Source organism: Rhodnius prolixus, unplaced genomic scaffold (assembly GCF_049639745.1).
Source record: "Rhodnius prolixus isolate KJV_2025 unplaced genomic scaffold, Rpr scaffold_2, whole genome shotgun sequence".
Classification (NCBI taxonomy): domain Eukaryota; kingdom Metazoa; phylum Arthropoda; class Insecta; order Hemiptera; family Reduviidae; genus Rhodnius; species Rhodnius prolixus.
The window spans coordinates 20,387,982-20,407,979 of NW_027411592.1; the positions used below are offsets into that span (position 1 = coordinate 20,387,982).

General features: G+C 33.6%; 2 long non-coding RNA genes across 9 annotated transcripts; one reads left to right on the forward strand and one right to left on the reverse strand.

Moving 5' to 3' along the window:
• On the reverse strand, positions 1-7,411 carry LOC141449251 (uncharacterized). Of its 6 annotated transcripts, none has more exons than XR_012455408.1 (3): positions 5,990-7,411; positions 3,063-4,495; positions 1-2,958 (listed from the first exon to the last, which is right to left on the reverse strand). It is a non-coding gene; the product is annotated as an uncharacterized lncRNA (long non-coding RNA). The 6 variants fall into 6 exon arrangements; XR_012455413.1 differs by having other exon boundaries at positions 3,063-3,277; positions 3,569-7,392; XR_012455410.1 differs by having other exon boundaries at positions 1-182; positions 271-2,958; positions 3,063-7,386.
• A 2,675-nt stretch (positions 7,412-10,086) lies between these two features.
• Positions 10,087-13,109, forward strand: LOC141449250 (uncharacterized). 3 transcript variants are annotated; one of them, XR_012455407.1, is made up of 3 exons: positions 10,179-10,994; positions 11,279-11,571; positions 11,762-13,109. It is a non-coding gene; the product is annotated as an uncharacterized lncRNA (long non-coding RNA). The 3 variants fall into 3 exon arrangements; XR_012455406.1 differs by having other exon boundaries at positions 10,087-11,571; positions 11,759-13,109; XR_012455405.1 differs by having other exon boundaries at positions 10,087-11,571.
• The last annotated feature ends 6,889 nt before the right edge of the window (positions 13,110-19,998 follow it).

Sequence of the window (19,998 nt, forward strand, 5' to 3'; positions counted from 1 at the left end):
AGAGGACTTAATAGATATTTTATTTTATTATTATTTATTTTGTTTCATTTATTTGCTTGGGTAAGCGTCTTAATTGTGACCTCTGATTCAATCGAAGATATGACTTAATTAATAAGAGTATTTCATAAGCTTTTTGAATTTCCGTCCCGTTGTTCGTTAAAAAGTTTTACTGCAACTCCTCCCTACAACACAATCCGAAAAAAAGGTGCAATATAATCAGAATAAAAAATAATTTCTACATTCAATAAAATTTTAATTACTTTGTAATACCCCTTTTTCTGCAACCATGTAGGAATGCTCTCATTACTCAATTAAAATCAGCTGTGTAATGCCCAACTTCCCTCACTAGTGAGTGGAAGAACTTTATTGTGCTTCCTTGATATCAGAAGTTTTGTTATTAACATAAATATTTTCTGTAAAACTTTAAGAAGCTTATTTAACGTAACTAAATAATTAAAAAACGAATATTAAAAAATAAAATAAAAATTGAAAGGAATATAGAAATAAAAATAATACTTTAATAAATAATTAGATATTTTTAATTATAACAGTTAAAAAGGTTATAGTGTTACCTTATAGAATTTAAAATGGATTCTAGTGATTCCTGTTTAGAAAACACTCCTCCATCAATAAAAGAAACAGCAGAAAATGTAATAAGTAATGTAAATACGTAAGTAATGTAAATAATTGTAATATAACAATAAATGTTTATAATAAATAAATTACTTTTTGTAGACTGTAAAAATGAAATTTTTAATTTTTTTAGTTAATAAATCTAATGGTTGCAGAAAAAATATAATATTTAACTCGAGTGTAAAGTATTTTCCTCACACTCGGCAGTTTGCACTTGCACTCGCCTCGCTTCGCTCGCTCGTGCGTGCAAACCCTGCCTCGCGTGAGGAAAAGTACTACTTTCCACGCTTGTTAAATAAATAACTATTTTGTAATATAATGCGAATAAAATTTTATTACAAAGATAACTTTTGAAGGTGATTTACTAAAAACTGTGTTTTTACTGGCCAATGATAGTTGTATCTAGCCCGCGCTTAGCCGATTCGTTCTAAGACTTATCCGGAGCTTGAACTACCAAATGTTATCCAAAATTTATGTGGCTTACAATAGGTTAGAAGTGACAAGTGACTAGAACCCTACGTCGCTCAATTGAAAAAGAAAACTATCGGTGGAATGAGTTCGAAACACACTTTATCTCTTAATTATTTTTTAAATTTGGACCTGAGTTTACACTAATTTATGCCATTTCCAACAGCTTATGTTTAAGCATTCGGATTTACTTTGTGGTAATTGTTAAAATTTAATAAAAATGTATAATTGTAATCTCATCTCTCTGAATTCCCACAATCACACTGTCTTAACTCAAGAGATTCTTTACTAAAATCTTTGCATAATTATGTGGTCTACGTATAGCATAATATCTGAAACATCGAAATTAATGGTGCTTTTTCAATACTTTCTAAAAAAGGCATCTGAAAACAACTCGCCTAAAACAAAATTTTTAATAAAAAATAAAATATAAACTCTTTTAGAATTCAATATTTAGTTAAATGGAATGATTGGTTGGTAAAGAGTATATAGGGCTTTAAGGACCACTAATTTGCCACCGTTACTCGACACTGGATTTGATTCCTGATCTAGGCCTTGTATTTATATGGTGTTAACAAGTATGATGCAATCGACCTTCAGCCAACACAACATCTTATCACCAGTGGCTAACCTGAAATAGAAGTTTATTGTTTTTTGTAATACTTTTTAAACAAAAGAACAAATTCATCGTTTTCTTGGATAATTATCAGTTTTAGAAAATTCCCGATTATCAAATTGTGTGATTTCTTCGTTTTTTGTTTTGTTTTTTTATGAGATTGGATTTTAGAATGGCTATAGAACCTACAAATTTGAGAACTTGTCATTTTGAAATGCATTAATAAGTAAAGTAAAGTAATTGCCTATTTTTTCAGGCGGGCTTTACGTTCTCAAAATGTACTGTCTAGCATTGTACTTAATATTAACTATCAAATACAGAATCAGCAGAATTCCGGCGAGATTAGAAGAAAAGTTCCAGTTTTTCCAATGGTTTTTACTTCTTGTCTCTCAAACAAGATCGACCCAAAATGTACTGCCTAGTAATGTACTTAATATTAACTATCAAATACAGAAACAACAGAATTCCGGTGAAATTAGGAAAAAAGTTTCACGTTTTCCAATGGTTTAAACTTCTCAATCGACCCAGAATAAACAATCTAGCATTGGCCTTGTTATTACAGTCAATTTCAGAAAGAGCAGCATTGCATTGAAATTGAGAGAAAAGATCCGCTTTTTCCCTATGTATTTGATTTCATATTAGATAGACCCAACGTGTACAATCATTGGCTTTAATATTTACTAAAAGTAAAGTAATGCCTATTTTTTCAGGCAGGCTTTACGTCCAGTATTAAATAAAATCCAAGGCCTAATACCGGGAATCGATTCCAGTACCACAATGCATATTAGCTTCGCAGGTCTCGCCTCTGACCGCTCGGCTACCGTGGTGCCTAAATGCATTAAGAATTTGGGTGTTTTTCAATATATTTTGTAACAGGAGATGTTTTCAAACTAAGCTAATATCTATTATGCAGTATTCTTATAGTATCATAACGGAAATATTTTTAAAGTGTTTTTTATTTTATTTATAAACAAAGATTAGTAAGAGGTATCTATCTTTGAAACCAGAAGCCATCGAAATAGAACTAGTGAGTTAAGGTTGGCTAAGAAGGTTCTGCAGGGTTTCTCATATTTAGAGAAAGTTTTTTTTCTTTACAGAGAAATGAAATCTTTGGCTTGAAAGATTATTTCTACAAGATAATTGATTAAGTCAAGCAATTCTATGATCGGGAATTGAACCCAGTACCACAATACATATTAGCTTTGCTAGTCTCGCCTCTAACAGCTCGGCTACCGTAGCGCCTGCAACATAATATTTATTGTATATATAAAATCAATAAGGTAGGTAAACGTTAATGAATCAACGTATCTTTTATTTTTAGGAGTTTCTTAATACCGAGGTTTACCTCAACCAAATATTCCTTTTAATTTCAGCTTCCAACTGGATCTGTCCCAGTTATCCTCTTCTCGGATAACCATGGAGGCTTTCTCGGATGCCGCCATTTATCCACTTTTTCCCTTGGGTCTGCCCTTTCTTCTTATTCAAATTTTCTTTGGTACTAAAAAGAGGGAAGAGTAGAAAGTTGACGGTGTGGCATATCCAAATAGAGAACTTCCAAATCTACAAAAAGAAAAGGAAGTGTAAAATAAATTCTCTCAATAAGGAATAATGAGTTAAGAATTTGAAAATTATTGGTACACTCTTCGAAAGAAATATAGATTTTCGAGTGTATAAAGTGTTCTCGAGCAACACCTATGAAAGTGCATTATGGTTGTCGAATCATTAACTTTATATTGAGCTATTGAAACGAGGCACTTATACATAAATTGGAAAATAAGAAAAATTCACTGGGTTTTTATTATATTTATGTAAATTAATTAAATAAATACATGAAAATTAAAATATACTCACACTAAATGAGAAAGAAATTAGGTTAATACCAGCTAGTGGCGCTACAGTCAAGCCCATATGAAGGACATTTCGAAGTGACACTCGATAGTAAAAACAACCAAATTAATTAACGAACTCTCCGCCTACTCATTTTTTTTTTATTTTATTTTTGTCATTTTGAGGTTATAAATTTTAAAATGAATGGATTAAATATAAACACAAAGTAACACCATGAAGTGATCGATTTCTTTAAACTAACATAACAGGAGATTCTAACGAAAAAATTTTTTAGTGCTTCTTCGCTTCTGGCTAATCTTCTTAAGAGGATTATTATCAAACGTCTTCGTGGGAGGATGAAATTGAAAATTAGAAAAAAATTATTTTAAAAAAATAGTTCATTTTCAATGGGGACAACAGCTAGATGCTGAATCCATATTGAAGAAAATGGTAGTAAAGTAAGCTAATTTAAAATTTGGTAAATGCAAGCATTAAATTTATATAACTTTACATTTTCCTAGACTAATATTGTTAAATATAGAACTGAATTAGATTCCAATCAATTGTCAATAACCGGGTATTGCAATGAAGTCAAATTCTCGAAGTAAAGAGTTCATGGGCATTGCAAGTAGACGCCGAAACCATGCACCCTTGTCGTTGAGTTCATTAGGTTGTCATCGCAATCATTGATTGTTAGAAAGTTACTGTACCTCTCATCGGCAGTTAGTGCCCCGATTGGATTGGTGGCTGGTCTATTGTGATTTCACAAGACATATCTACATAATAGAGAGGTGGTCATACCACACTTATTTTGTAGAGTTTAATGAGAAATGGACGTTCAAAAAGGTTGGTTCATCAACACTTGTAAACAAATTGCTGCCGTCAGACTTCAAAAGTTGCAGTCTTCCCCTAGCTCTAAATTATGTTTGAAAGTATGATGAAAAATCTCTCCTAAAAATAAGTAATGCGCAATTTTACTATATTTTCTCAAAATATTAAATAAAAATATAATAAAATTAGAAATGATTGAGAATTAAATCAATGGATCGCTCTTTAATGTATAACAGTTTTGTTGAAAGCACTCAGCTAGAGGGAAACTAGAAAGCTTTAAAAGAATCGGCAGAAATTTTACAATTCCTGAAGATTCATTTCTGTTATAACAACTTATTGCACTCTAAGTAATGCTCTTTGATTTATGGCGGTGACTTTTATACTGGATTTTCCTAGCTAGTAAACTTCTTCAGAGTTATGGCTGTGAGTCAAAGACAGTAAACATAAAATAAATGTAATTCATACCTTAATTTATTGCTTTTTTTGGTTTTTAATAGCTTTATTGAATACAACTCTAGGTACAGTGCTTCTGCTACAGCTAAATAATATTTTTGGTGTATTTTCAATGAACGTATCATTTACTGACCTCCAAAACTGAGTAAATCGCGTTGGTAATCACGCGACGATTGAGCATATCAGATACAGACAAAGAGGAGAGCTGATCAATGAGATGGTTGGGATAAACCGAGTAGCGAGAGTGGAATTTCTTCTATCGGCGTAGAAATTTCGTTTGTAGCGTTTGGACTGCTAGATCTTAGCGTGTTGACTAAACTCGCCAGATCCAAATCGTTTTCAGTATCGTTAAATTTATACCCTTTTGTTATTTTGTCCGTTTTGATAATCTGGCCAGGGTGCTTGTGCTCACAAACGATTCCTTAACGTTTAGTGCCTGCGGAGCCGAACTGAAAGTCGAAGATTTTACTCATCTATGCACTGGCATTCTAGAATTATTCAAGATTAATCGTGAGCTGTTTTCTATGAGGAGGGACACACATAACAGGGCCCACTTTGTGCCAAATCTTACTTCTGTTTAGGGACCCCTATTCTAAATAACAACATACTAATGTCGAAGTGTCGTAGGCGAAGGACTACTGGTCGCTCATATTAATTTCTGTAAAAGGTCCAGTTCAAAGGGACTGATTATTTCATAAACTTATGCTATTTTATTGATCAAAAGATGTAAGTATATTTTATATTTATTTATCATTTAACTTTACTTATTATTATTTTAACCAATTACGGCTATAAAAATAAATTGAAAACAATATTAAAATAGAACAAATTAAAAAAGAGAAAAGGCAAAACTTTGTAACTTTTGGATAAATTGTACCTATATTACTATTATAACAAAATGGTTATTTCTTTAGTAGCCGAGCAATTAGCGGCGATCCTTACAGAGGTAAGATGTATTGTGGTATTGGGTTCGATTCTCAGTCTAGACGTTGGATTTTATTTAATGGTTAATTAATAGAATTTTTATAGTATATAGTTCGCCTCCGTCCCCGATACCTAATCGGTAGTTGGACGTAAGGCTCGCAAAAAAAAAAAAAATAATAGCCATTACCTTACCTTATTACGCAGAGTAAACCAAAAATACAATGCTAGATTTATTACCTTACTTTAAATTCTGATTTTTAATCCAGTGTTACGAATATTAATAATTTTGGTTGAGAAAAAAATGTAAGAATATTTGGAATATCGACTCAGCATTACAAAGTCACTTGAGTGAGGCTACACTGATAACTGCTTTGTAAACCTTGCAAATGTTCGTCTAGTTTCATTTTATCTATCTCGCTACCAGTATAATGTTCACATGAGTCATAGATTGTTCTAAATACTATGATGACCTTAACCTCCCCAAACTATTATTGGCTAAAAATTACAACATAATGATATAAGAGAGATAAGCTTCAACTACATCATGGCCGCATTCAAGTTAACAATACCTAATTAGTACATCACATTTCAACACATTAAACCTACTTGTTTCTTTTATTTTTGTTTAATTTATCTTGTCTGGGTCAATGTCACCTTTTGGAATGTTCAAGATAAGGTCGCAGCATCTCTATGTTATAAAGAAGTTTAAAATTATTAGAGTGCATTTAATTGTTATTGTAAAACAAAAATCTGTAAAATATGATTAGACATTGATTATATTTTGCGTTATTTATTGCCTAATTTTCTCTTAAACGTGAGTAGCATTTTGGGCAAAGTTTCTCCAGGGTCACGAGGTAATTAGTGGAACTGTGTAAACATAATGACGAGATCTGAAAGGTCTCTACACTGAAATGCAGTTTTGTATTTTTTCCCCTAAAACTGTTGTCTCAATGCGCTACGAATGACTATAGTTTCAAACCAGCTAAACCAGCTTAGGGAAATTATAGAAATAATTTTTGACAAAGATTTCTGACTCTTCTTTCGTTCGCGCTTAAGAATGTAGTAGAAAGTGGAGCTGTAGGAATGTACGAGTAAACTAACAAAACCAAACTCGTAAGATCCTTCCATCTGCTGGACAATTCCCTTAACTCCGCTTCGAGGTTGTAGTAAAAAATGTCTGAATACAAACCACTGGGAATAATATGGAAGTACATTAATAGGTCTGCCTTAGCGTTGGCTCTACAGAGTGATGCCAGTATCAAAACGAAGATAAAATAAGGTCCGTCCAAATTGCTTTTGAATAGTATTGCTGGTCGAGGTGCAATAGCCCACACTTATATTTCTTTCTTTGAAGCTTGTCTTTCAAAACATGTTGAGTACGTACACTTGGTCTCTCCTTGTAAACACAAAAAATGACATACGCTCAGATATGCAGAAGAGCAATGTATGCAACTTAAATCAGTAGTTTGTGACTTCACACTGACATGAAGGCCCACTAAAACTCTTTTATATTTATGAAATAATGGACCAAACAGTTTTGAAAGTTTTGAGATCTTTTAAAGGAAATTATGGTTGTACAGTCAGTTCGAGTTGGACAGCCTCAAGTTGATCTGTACTAGGATCCGAAATTGATCACTGCTAAACTAGGTCAAATGGTAGAAAGGTTATGTGATCTGAATTGGCAATTCTAAAACCTCGAAATGAATTAATATTGATTGAATGTTTGAAACAAGACTTGAAATTAAGTGCGATGGCAGAGAGAGCTATCCACTACTTGCTGTTCTGAAGACTAGAGGAAGTTTTTGGAGGTAGTCAGCACCCAGAGATGGGTCGCAGGAGAAAATTTACTGTACAAACTGAAAGGCTATTTCACTAAAATCTTACCTCTAGTTGCTCGATATTATAGCTCTCTAGGTAGGGTGCTTAAACATTGTCAGCAGATGGCTAAGTGCCTTATGCTAGTCCTTAAGCCCGTAAGAACTCGAATTATATTTAAATTGGGGACTACAAATTCGGGTTGATACCCAGAACTTCTTCTTCGCTAGATTTGCAGTCCACAAAGAGGCTTAGCTTCCTACAAGCCACCAATCCTGATTCAACCGATTCCACTTGATTCCTTTCAATTCCCTTGTAAACTAGCCTGTCCATCCTACTCAAGATCAACATCTCCATCACTTTTCGCAGAAGGGCCAGCTTCTTGGGGGGTTCCTTTCTTCTTCTCGTAGATGTTCCAACCATCACAATCACCCTCGCTTCCTATCAGTTCTTGCTTTTCTGTTTTAATTTTACAGCTCCTGAATGGATCTCCTTCTTTAATAATTGTTCTTTATCAAGAGACCAAATATTTTACTGAGAAATTTACTCTTCCTGAAGCAGCTTAACTTCCTTTGTCAGCGTACAGTGTTGGGCTACTACATGAAGATAGTTCTCAAGTTTTAATGACCGTCTATTTGGCTTACATGTAAACAATTGTTCAATTGCTTTTCCCTTATTCATAATTACATATCTTCTAAATCACTCTAATGCCCTAGAAAAAAAACAAAACGATAATTCTAATAGACAAATACTTGTACAATATTCGTGATTTACATGTTGAATATTGCAGAGAATTTTTATTTTATGAATAAAGTTTTTATGGAAACGAGTATTTCCATACTGGTTAACCATACTTAAGTAAAAAAAAGAATTTTTCAAGGACTTGCTTTTACACCTGTGTTCCTTGTTTTTGTATAAATCGGTAGTTGTTGGACATGTTATTACAGCCGGCTAGAGTTCTGGTTAGTGCGGATAAAATTCAATTGAAATTTACTAAACGAATTACTCATTATGCACGTAATTGGGTAAAATAGATATTTCATGAATAATTTATTTTCAAAAAGTTAAAAATACATTTCGTATCTATGAAGTTCTGTAAAAATTCTCATTTTTTTTTTTTTAAGTGAACATTATCAACTAAGAAGTATATCAGATCCAAGTGTTATCAAAATTACAGTTAAGAAGAAGTATGTTAAGTATTTGCTTTATTGTTTAGTATAATTAAAAGGAATGTATGGCTTACTTTCATCTCCACTTGGTAAGCCCACCTTGTCTTCGACAATTTTCAATCTTGACTTGGGATCCGAATAGGTATGATGAAAGATGTTCCTATTTTATACAGGACATCTCTTCCACTTCTTTCCATTTCTTACTGGATATACCACTGACTCTGTTGACTTGATCGGAATGAGTAAGATCGGTCATCCATTGATGACCCGTATGGTCTGGTAATATTCAGTCTCTACGGGAATCCCAAGACCAGTTCCTTTCCAGTTCCCTTATGGTGATTTTGGCAATGAAGGTGGGTTAAGTTTCACATTAGAGATTTTTGTGTCGTACAATTATATCGGCAACTTTCACTATTTGGTTTTGATTTTGTCAGCCAAGTTGTTTGTTTCAGTGTGTACGGTTTTTTGGAGACATAGAACGGTGCGTTGTAATTTTGATTCGAAATATTGTAAAGAATGGAAGTTTTGATAAAACACCAGACTTTGCAGCCATACATGTAGGTTGAATTATTATCTAGTAATGTACTACATTGCATATTGAATATATTTATTAAAATAAAATGTTAAATTATGTATTTTTTATGCCGTCCTTGCTTAAGTGAATACAATATATTTGTAATTTTGCAAAGTAATATGTATTTTTTGTTTAATAAATCTATTATTATTATGGTCCTTTTGTATTATGCAAATTAGTCATTAATTGTATGATGTCTATGATGGATTAACAATAAGTTAAAGAAATATGCGTTATGCGGTTATTTTAAGATGTCCAATATTGTTCATCCTAATGCAGTCCAGGTAGTTGAGGGTGCCTTTGTGATGTCTGAGAAAGGTATTTACTTACCTAGAGGACGTAGAGGTCAATTTTTCGGTAATGTGGTCTTCTACCCTTCCGCAGCTATATCTGTCGCCGGCCAAGATCAAATAGCATCCGCAATGGATTCAAAATCATATATACATACCGTGCTCATTTGAATACCATTTCGAGCCAAATATTGTGGCAAGCAATTGTGGTTTAACAAGTCTGCAGATGTTTTTATGACATCTTCTGCTTTCTATTTAATTGTGTGGAACCACAATTGGTTTTTTGAAAATGGAAGTTTTGATAGCAGTTTAGCTATTAGCTTCTTTGAACTTAACTAATTTCGTTCTCATTTTTGAAACACTTTTTTTATTTATGGTGCTTTTTCAAATAATGTGTCTGACAATTGTGGTTGGTATGCCGAGGTTCATCATTTTACTAACAAGTACGTAGTAGATATTAGATTTGGTTGTAAGCATCTTTTTAGACGGCATTTTTCGCTAACATTATTATTTGTTACCTAAAAGCATTCATGTTCGTATCTAGAGAGTGCATCAAGTGTCTACGCTTCTTCCTGGGTTTGATAAGTCGTTCAAAAGTTTTGCCTATGCAAGTGGATAGAACTGTAGTAGGACTAGTGACGGTAGGATTCAGGTAAGAATGGATCTTCGTTCGGTTTTAATAGGGTTCATGCTCTCCTTAATGGACAAATATTAACGTTATTTTCTCTATTTAGCCTAATTAAAGCATTTGTTTATGATCATATTTGAACTAATTGAAGATTAGACCTACTAATGAAGATTTTAAACTAATTTTATTTTCTTATATTAAATAAAAATAACTCAATTAATTCAAGGTACATTATTTTATACACCTGAACACATGTTTAATAAAAAAAACTTCCGTTAATTTAAAAACAAGTATAACCAGTATTTATAATATATATATTAGATTAGTATGCGCACTAGTTAACCTTAGAATCGTCAGGAGGCTTGTCTATTGCGTAAACCCTATTCAGTTGGGGCGTGCACCCAGATTATGGCATTAGGAGGAGATATTATTCACTATTTATACAAATACTACGCATATTTATCCCCCACCATTTCTTGTGCCTAGTTTATATAATACAGACAATGGATTTGGATACGCGCCAAAATCCAGATTGGAAGTTTGCAAGTCTTATTGGGAATGGCGCTGCCAGAATAGTGTGTCACTTTATTGTTATGATCAGTTTAATTGAATAATTGGCTGGTATTACATTTAAACATATTTTAGTTCTCTTTTTGTGTAATTTCATTTTTTTTTCTCACAAAACAGGGTTGGTGAGTGTAAGTTAGATTAAGACTACGTTCTGTGAGAATACGCAATATTGGATCACAATTATTACTTTTTTGAGGTAATTCTAAAAAAGTAAAAGTAAAAAAAAAAAGTGTGTTGATAGTGAAGATAAACCAATTATTGTATAGAAAAAAATAAGGTTGGTTAGCTGGTCGAACTGATTGTTGAAGTTGTAAGAAGGGCACATGAGACAGTTAGAGCTATCATTTAAGTTTAAAGAATTGAAAATGAAAAGAACGAAGACAGTTTGTTTTATATTCGAAGCATAAATTACAAGAAACCACGATTATCACATAGTCCCTAAAAAGTAATCTTTATTAATCAATTTTGCTCTGATTCTAGTCTTGAAATCAAGCAGGAGCGTTTTATCATGAACAACCGTTGCCAAAGTGAAGAACTGTGAAAGATGAAACAAGTATGAAAGCTTAAGGCAATGGGAACGCTTGTCTTCATGCAAGGCGTGTCGCCAATGGTGTGATGGATACGCTAATAGTCCCGTAATCGCTAGAGATGGCTACGTTAGAAAGCAAGCTCCGCTTCAGGATGTTCGCTCTTCACGATTTCGTATTTAATAAGAGGCTGCTAACTCTGATTACATCATTCAACACCTACATCCACCATTCTATTCTCGCCAGGTTAGATGCTAATCATACTCTCAACTTTGTTACCCTATCTTTTGTCAGTTACTTTTTCTAATTACTCAGTTACTATGTTGGTTCATTATGCATTTTTCTAAATTATGTTTATTTAATTGGGGAGTTTAATGTATAAAGTAGTACTAATTACATAACTTTCTCCCCTTCTTACCTTTGACTAACCAAGAAGAAGTAGCAGATGTACTGGTACGAGCAACCAAGAAGAGGATGTACTGGTAAGAGCAAGGAAGAAGAAGATGTACTGGTACGAGCAACCAAGAAGAGGATGTACTGGTAAGAGCAACCAAGAAGAGGATGTACTGGTAAGAGCAACGAAGAAGAAGATGTACTGGTAAGAGCAACGAAGAAGAAGATGTACTGGTAAGAGCAAGGAAGAAAAGGATGTACTGGTAAGAGCAACCAAGAAGAGGATGTACTGGTAAGAGCAACCAAGAAGAAGATGTACTGGTAAGAGCAGGCATAACATTGCTGAAAATTAGTGTGCTTACATAAAAATGGATAGAGATTTATAATCTAGTTTGGATTTTGCAGACCATCCCACGAGATTGAGATAAAAAAAAGGAATAAATATGAGGAAGAGGTTTTTGAAATGGGTTGAAAGCGTTTGCTGTCAATGAAGATCTAAAGATAAAGATATCAGTTCATCAGAAATAGGCCTTGGCTTGAAGCCTCCATTTTATCGAGCTTGTAAGCGAAATAAAATTATGTGTTTTAAAGCTAAATTCCACTTTAAACAGAAGCGAAGTTTAGAGAAATATAAATAAATATATGACGAAAAAAATTACTTTTGCTCCCAAACGGCCAATAATAAGCAAGAAAATAAAGCAATAACCCAAACATTGAAAATTTGGTTAGGTTCGCGAGTGCTGGTTGATTTCGCTGAATTTATCCATCGTAGCTCCTATGTTCTTGTTGAATCCTATTCACCAAGTGTTGTGTGAGTCAGAAATATAGTTTAGTATCAAATTATCTTCACTAAAAAGATTATTCAACTTCTGGTGATGGATGAAAATCAGAAACATGTTAGGAATAATAATAAACATGTTTCTTCGACGAATAAATTTAGCGATAACCCCAGACATTGCTTCATTTAGACCTACTGATTGGAGAATATTTTCTTTTCACTTTCTAACGTTAAGAAAACACTGAGATCACGCCAAATTTTTGGAATTGAGTTTTTGTCAATTTCTGTTTTTAAAGTTTACTGAGTCGGAAAAAAAGTGGTAGAGGTATGTGGAGATTCTTCTAAGTTTCACTTTATCGTAATGACGGTTAACCATTTTAATGGGAAGAGTTAAAAATGTTTTAAAAAGAAAATGGATAGGTTGCAATTTTAGAAATAGCAGCAAGGTTGTGTGAATTTTCAAGACTATTTTTTTTAAATTTACAGTCTTTGTAAAAAATATCATTTTAAAAATCTGCTGGAGAATACTCTTGGCAAGGTTAAAGAGAGACCTAATGATCACTCTACCCTGCTTTCTAGTCAGATAACTAGCCTCAGTCGACGCGAAGTATTCCCAGGGAATCATAGTGGAGGAGGAATCATAGTCCTGCGGGACGAAACCTTACACGACCTTCGCTTAACCTAATTCTCCAGTTTCTATGGCACATTTCCTTCAATATCTAAATTTTAAATTGTAAAACTGCATCTTTCAGTGAAGCGTATCTCAATCCAACCCTAGAACTGCACTAAAACAAATTTTCTTATAAAAATTATTCCAATAAAAGTTTGATCTAAGGGTACGCACAATCTATATTCAAAATTTAAAGAAAATCGTCAGGTCCAGTTTCGAGAAAATCTGTAAAAAGTAAAAATCCATTGAACTGAAAATCCAAATGAAATTGTACTTGAGTTTGCGTAATTTTCATTGAACTATTGACTTTTTTTTAGTTCTATTTTGAGATTGGCCGGCTGATGTAAAGTTAAATACGTATAAATACAACTATATGAAATGAAAGTTTCATTGCCTTGACCTTCAAAGTCTTGAATAGAACAGAAATTAATTAATATTTTACGTGATCACATAATTTTTGAAAAGATCTTTTTCTTCATCCTAAATTATATAACATGAAGAACATTCTCTCAAATCTGTTCCTGTGAAAAATTACTTTTACATCCCTCTAAACAACATGGGCTGCAATATGATGTTCTTTGCAAGGTCATCTTTTAAATTCACCACACCCATTGCAATTATACATTGAAAGTATCCTTATTAACTATATCTATTTTTAAATAATATCAATTATTAATTAATAAGTTATCATTTAGATTGGTAACTAGTTATGTTAATTTTTGCAAATTATTCCATTTTTCAGTAGATTAGTTATTATTATCACAAATATAAAATATAAAATTATATATTAGTTATTCCCAATTACGAAGGTGATGCAGTACGTTGCATAAGAAGAGATGAATCTTCTAGTAAAAAAAAAGTAGTAAAGTAATCGCCTATTTTTTCAGGCGGGGCTTAACGTCCAACTACCAGTTAGGTGTCATGGACGATTAGCAAACATACTTTACTAAGAGATGAATCATAGAAGATTCATATATTATAGATAATCTAAATAAAAAATGACCAGCTTCAAAACTTCTAAGCAATTTCTTAGCGCACCTCTACCGTTGGCCCACGCAGAGATTAATCCAAACAAGGACGTTTTTTTTGGGTAATACCAGCAACCCAGTGTGTCTAATACTAACCAACCAAAATTCTCAATTGCGCCTATTCAAAAATTATACTTATCTCCAACTTTGGAAAGCTTCGATAATGTATTTTCTGATGAATATGAAATAAATATAGAATATTTCAGGTTCTACCAAATGTAAATATAACTTTTTATTAATCAAAACACAATACCCTTGCATAGAAAATGGAACTGGCTTTGAGAAGAGGTGAAGCATATTTACTAAAGAAGAATAACAGAGTGTTTTGCTCTGATGGTGCCAGAAAGGAGGAAACTGGTCTTTCTGAATTTGGGCACTTTACTGCATGGTCTGAAGTGTCGAAGATCAGTTCTCCACCGATCTATCACCTTGGATTCCAGGCAGAGATGATTGGTAACAGTAAAAGCTGCTGCTTTGCTGAAAAATTCTTGGAAAAAATTACAAAAAAAATAAGAATAATTTTGCACAATCTGGAAACGCACAAGATTATGAGTAAGTCAAGTAGGGGTTCCAAGTAAATTGTTAAATAAGTAAAGACTTAATGGTATTACTATAGCTTATGGATTAAACGGTTTGTGAAATGGAGGAATGGTAACTTCTTTTCTTGAGTAGAAGGATGCAATCGAGTTTGGTGGGCATACGCAGGGGCACATTTGGCAGTCCATTGCCAATCATTAAATCAAAAATGATAAAAGAGTTCACCCTGAATGAAGCGACTATTGGGAAATTACGTTATATCTTGAGCAATGCTTTGATAATTAAATGGGGCTCAAGGAAGGTGTACGATACTGAAGACAGATTGGCGGTGGACAGCCATTATTTGGGTATTGCTTAAGTGGATCAGAGGCACACAAGATTCAGGTCTCGCGCCTCTAAGGACACTCTGCAAATAATAAGAAACAAAATAAAATGTAATGACCATTTTTATAGGCGGGCTTTGACAAGAACCAATCAGGTGTGGCGAATGGAGGCGGAGAACTACGAACCTCACGCATGATCACATTCAATAAAATCAAGGCCAAAACGGGGAATCGAACCCAATACCACAACAATGTTTCCTAGCTTAGCGAGCCGCTCTCGCAAATTATTTATAGCTAACTTCGAAGGACGCATTTTGTCTCGAAAAAAACTGAGCGTAAAAGAGAACGATCAGTCAGTAGGAGCAACTCAGAACGCTCAGTCACTTTTTTATGACAAGAACTTAATTTATACTTCTAGAAAACCAGTTTAAACGACCTTGGCCATGGTCTAAATTGGTTTGTAACTTTTAGAACCAGACTAATTATTTATTGGTCTGTCCTGAGGCTGGACAAATTCTTTTAACGGGCTATCCATTAAGAATAGCGGGTTTATAAATAGTTCATTTTTCTTTAAATCCTTTTTAGGTGCTAGACAACAGGTTACTTGGAGGAATTTCTGAACCTAACTGTGGAATATCTCTCAAATACGTTTTGTAAGTGTTAGGGTTTTTTCTTTATTTTTATAATTAAATATGACAGCAAAGAATTTGTTTTAGAAATTCGATTGGTATAATTTTTCTGTTACAAATATCAGCCAAATATTGGAGTAAGAAAAAAAATACAAAAAATCAAGGCAGCTGTCATTTACCAATCTCCATATTTTATCAGCTTCCGTTTCCAAAATGCTCGTAAACCTTTTAAATTTGGGTGTGTACAGTGGATAATTATAAAAATTAACAATTTGTAAATGTATATTTCTTTCTTTATAAAAAAAAAATAACGCGTAAAATTACTGGGGTGTGAATACCGTAATTATTTTTCCGCACACGACTGAAATTACCCTTGAACTTCTACACTAATGAACATACAAGAATGTGGCTCATGTTAGATAATTACACACTTTCACCTAATAATTAAGAAACAGGTTAAGTAGTTGATCAGGTGCGCTTTTGGTTGGATTTGTTCATTAAATACGTCAGAGTTATGTTCTTTAATTCTGGAAGGTTCCACAGGTATATCCTATAGTTGGAGTTAATCATGAATATGAAATCAAAATCTCCACAACAATATGATGAACTAAATCTGCCGCTGGTGAATAGAGAGTCCTAAATCGGGTAGAATTAAAAGACACGTCACATTGAAGGGTAGTGTATATATGTATGTAAGTTTTCTTCAAATCTCAACTTTTAATTACGTATTGCTTGGTTCTGATTCTGTGGTGACTTGTGAGGAATCCCTTCTAATAAATTTTCAATATATTGAGAATGACCACTCATAAAAACGGTACCAAAATCGAATAAACTGCAAATAACTTCTAACCTCTTGCTGACCAATCAGTTTATTACCCACTACGGGAAAAATACTCGCATTTAAGATTGTTACTTAAAAGCACTTTCTCCACCCTGAAACTTGCGAATATTATACCAACTAATTAACTTGGCTTTTGTTAACAACACAGTACTTTTAGCTGTGATACAGAATAGTCGACATCATAGCCTCATTTCTAGAATGGGAAAAGTTTTGCTGTCGGCGACTTTCTCGACGAGATTTGGGCTAAACACCGAAGCTTGCAGCCAGGACTATTGCGGCAGGTGAATAGATATCTTTCGTCATCTTATCTAATCGTAAATTATAATTACATATTAGAACACTGTTTATAGTAGACTGTTTCTTTCAACTTAGTGAATCTTCTTGATCGCTAGAAAGGGTGAGACGCCAACCATCATCATCATCAACTGGCGCTACAGCTCACTAATGAGCCTTAGCCTTCTCGATGCACTTCCGCCAATTCTTTCGATTCAATGCGGCAGCCTTCCAAATTCCTGAAGCCAAGCATACTTATCCGGTTTCTTTCCTTCTAGGTTTCGTGATATGTCGAGCGGGTGATCGGCCTACAGCTCCTGAGTTTAGTGGAGAGGCTACCTCCTTAGAGCCTCTAGACCTGCTCCCCATTTCGGGGCTCTAGGGAAGGTAGCCCTAAAGAGGTATACTGTTGATGTACTTGTGTTGTTATAAGTGTATTATATTATACATATATTATAGCGTTCTGGTGAATGCATACGGTGGACGGTTGAGACGCGTTGGCCTCGTATTCATCTCCAACAATAATGCAGCTAAATGTTGCAGGCTTTGGAAAATAAGCAAAGGTAATGCTCAACAGAGTCTATTAATGAATAACTTGTTTCTGTAACCATAACATAAGTAAATAAAGACATAGTATATTTACGACATTTTATCTCCTTTCTGAATCCACAAAGCCAAAATAACTTAATTAAACAGTCAGAATTTACACTAATATTTTTAAAAACTACCAAATTTAATCAACAAAACAAATAACAACAATAAAGGTTCTTTACGGCCACAGTAAAAGGTTGTTTTTAAAGACCTGGTTGCACTTACAGCTAACTCGCTCTACAGCCGAAATGTTTCTGCATTAACTGCATCCTGTGTATAATGCCAGTGGACAGCTTCTCTCCTTCAGTAGATGCCGCCAAAATAACTATGAGATTCCCTGATTTCGTTTTGTAAAACTAAGGTTTTTAAAGGAATCATACTTGTTCAAAGTTAGTTTGAGGCAATTTAAGAGCGTCTGTTCACTCAAAATTTTGCTCCTTCTCAATGAAATCGCAAATGTAATTTTTTTTAAAAAAAGGGAATTTACGAATTTTTCGGATGCCAGGATGCGCATCTACTTCTACTTCATTTCAGTGCTAATAGTTTAAAATTCCGTTCTAATATAAAATCAAGGACAAACTTTAGCTTAGAAAAGAAACCTTTGAACTACTTGTCCTGAGTTGGCCGAGTCAATAAATTATAATTTGCCCAGTAATACACTAATAATTAGGTATAAATATTTTTATAACAAAAAGAAGGTCGCAGATTGAACTGAATCACTTTCACGATGAATCACCATCCATTCAAGTCTCATTGTTGTTAAGTTAATTTTAATCTCTAAAACAAAATCAACATCTACAAATCTTCAGAGATGAGTCATACAATGTATTAATAATTAGGACTGGTGACTAGTGGGAATTATAAAAGAAGAAGAGAACAGCTGATAGAGGCTCGCGCCACGGTAGGCGCACGTGATGTGTGTACTCGCCAGACGAGATGGTAATGTAAACATGAGGGGCAAGATCCTGCTGATAAACCAGTCAGAATTCATGGCAAGCTTATTGCATCATCAGATTATTGTCTTGATGTTCCGTTTTTTCACTTATTTCTTTTTGTTTTAGCACATTCAAGTTTATCTAATTATTTTGTTAAAATAAATGTACAATTAATTAACAAAAGAAATTTCTAAAAAGAGAAGATAATCATCACTTATATTAAGAAATCTTGTCAAGTTCGTAAATAATTAGCGAGTGTTTTGTCTGATTTGTGGTCTATCAGCAAAGGGCGAGGCTTCGAGCCCAAATAATTTTTTACTCCCTAAAACAATTCGTGGCCATGATGAGGAGCTTTAATGTGCCGATAAACACTTTGGCGAGCTTTTTTTTTTTTAGATATATTCTGATTGTATAATGTTGCTCAACGAATTTGGCTATTCAGCACCATGAATATGGCTACCCAATATAAAAAATTTATTTGTAAAAGATCAATAAAATGAATAATACAAACAATGAACAAAAAAAAAAAAAGGTTCGACATCCCTGCTCTAGGCAATGAATGTTACTTACCTGAGGAATATTGAGCTAAAGAGACCACTGTCCAGTAGAGAAGCTGATCAGAAAGTCTGAAGTCGAAGGAGCTAGTGCAAAAACTTTGGTAACACCCTGGGTTATTGTTTTAATAAATACATTGAGTAATCATAATCTAATGGTTTCATCTCTTTTCTTTTTGTATATTTTATTTTTTAATTATTATTAAATGTATTTTTTTGTTAATAAAGTTTGCTTATTTCTTGAAATTTGACTTTTTCTTATTTTTGTTTTAATGAAATCTCGTCCTCGTACATCCTCATTCATAGATCCTTCTGTTACAGCAAAACACTTTCAGGATTGGTGCGCCATGTTAAAACTAGAGACTTAACCTACCCTTCACTGATTTACTGTAAATGACAAAAAATATTACAATTCGATCACAGGATCGAACGCAGGGAGAGTTAAGTTACCGGTGGCCAGCGACATTGAATAAGCTCTTATTGCCGCAGTTAACATATACTTAAGAAGGGTTTGATCAATTGGAAAGAGAGGTGCAAAGTTATTCGGCTTTACGAATGAATCTATCGAAAACAAACTGTTGTTAGCATCTCGAGACGATAAAAAAGCACCAGTATTGCTCGTTAAATTAGTGATTGAGGAAATTCTTTGAAAATGTAAAGAATTTCAAGTGTAAACTGTAGGATAGCAGTCTTATAGATCAAAGATAACAAATCGCGACCCAAAGGTTATGAAAGGTTTTCCTGCATGATCTAAATGCAAGAATAGTTAATCTAATCTATTTATCTTATGCAATCGCTGAATTCCCATTTAGTTGACTCTAGTGTATGATATAAACCTAGCGGAAGTTAAATTCTCAACATCAATCCAATAAATCAACCTCAGATAATAGTTGGAAACTCAGAACCGGTAAGAAATAGAAACCACTGGATATTATCCAGATCGGCTAATCCAAACAGATTTCCAACAATCAATTAATAAGGGTTTACTATGTAAACAAAACAGCCTCTTCTGCCCACCGTAAATACAAATCGAATAGATCATTCACAAACAAGCGTATAAATATCGAAATTATTCTACATCTGTCTTGTGAGACGAACCTAGCAGAGAGGGTGGGAACTTT